The 985-nt window shown below is 27.3% G+C and overlaps 1 long non-coding RNA gene across 1 annotated transcript; it reads left to right on the top strand.

The window, feature by feature from the left end:
* The first annotated feature begins 53 nt into the window (after positions 1-53).
* On the top strand, positions 54-763 carry LOC142529752 (uncharacterized). The gene is made up of 3 exons (XR_012815954.1): positions 54-264; positions 355-424; positions 522-763. It is a non-coding gene; the product is annotated as an uncharacterized LOC142529752 (long non-coding RNA).
* The last annotated feature ends 222 nt before the right edge of the window (positions 764-985 follow it).

Consider the following 985-nt stretch of genomic DNA (forward strand, 5'->3'; position numbering starts at 1 on the left):
AAACCTTCTCTTTTGCACTTTCACGTAGATTGATGTTCTGTCTCAATAAAAAGTTTATTTGATTCGACGAAAATTGTGGCAAAAAGAGTGGTTCGTAGCATGGATCCAAATACCGAAGTAGGAAGATAGACGTTGGGACCAAATTTGTGTGAAATACAAGTACTAGTTGTCCTAGAACGGGAAGAGTGTTTGATTAGGCCATATGATCTTTTACAAAAGATTGAGGATACACTTGGAGGAATGATAGCTTGGCCTTGTCATTTGGTATGATATTCAACTTTTCAATTTACTAGTATTTATTGTTATGTCCGTCATGTTAGTATCTTTTTAAACTTATATCAATTATATTTGCAGTTGACAGTTAATAAGAAAGATTTCTACTAAGTGCATTTGGATAAATAATAATTTTTCAGTTTATCATTTGGTATGATATTCACTAGTTTGAATTAAATTTTAATCTCTTTATTTTGTGCTTCTTTAATTATATTTCATTCATACAAATATATGAATTTTTATTGTAGGTGACAAGAATATTGGATTTTGATTAAGATGAGATGGTTGAAGAATGAAGATGCGTCACGAGTTTGCTTATGTTGTGCTTTACAAGACTTAATTGTTTGCTAGTTCTTAAACTAAATACATTTGGTACATTTGTTGGGGTATAGATGTTTTTCGAGGTAACAAATTTGTCACTCTTATACAGTAATGATTGCAAAATTAATGACAATTATTGATTAGCAATTTAATTTCTATTTTAAAATTTTGTATTTGTATTTATGTTAATTTGTTATATCCTTGAATATTATATTAAAAAAATATTGAAAATCGATGGCATTTCATAAAATATGACATTTTTTATGTCACAATAGAACATTAAATCATATACATAAAAAATGTCATTGTAAAACTCATTTGGAGACATTTCAAAAAGTCATTATAAATAACTATTAATGACAATGTTCAATGTTCTTATATACTAGTATAG

Source organism: Primulina tabacum, chromosome 16 (genome assembly GCF_025594145.1).
Source record: "Primulina tabacum isolate GXHZ01 chromosome 16, ASM2559414v2, whole genome shotgun sequence".
NCBI lineage: Eukaryota > Viridiplantae > Streptophyta > Magnoliopsida > Lamiales > Gesneriaceae > Primulina > Primulina tabacum.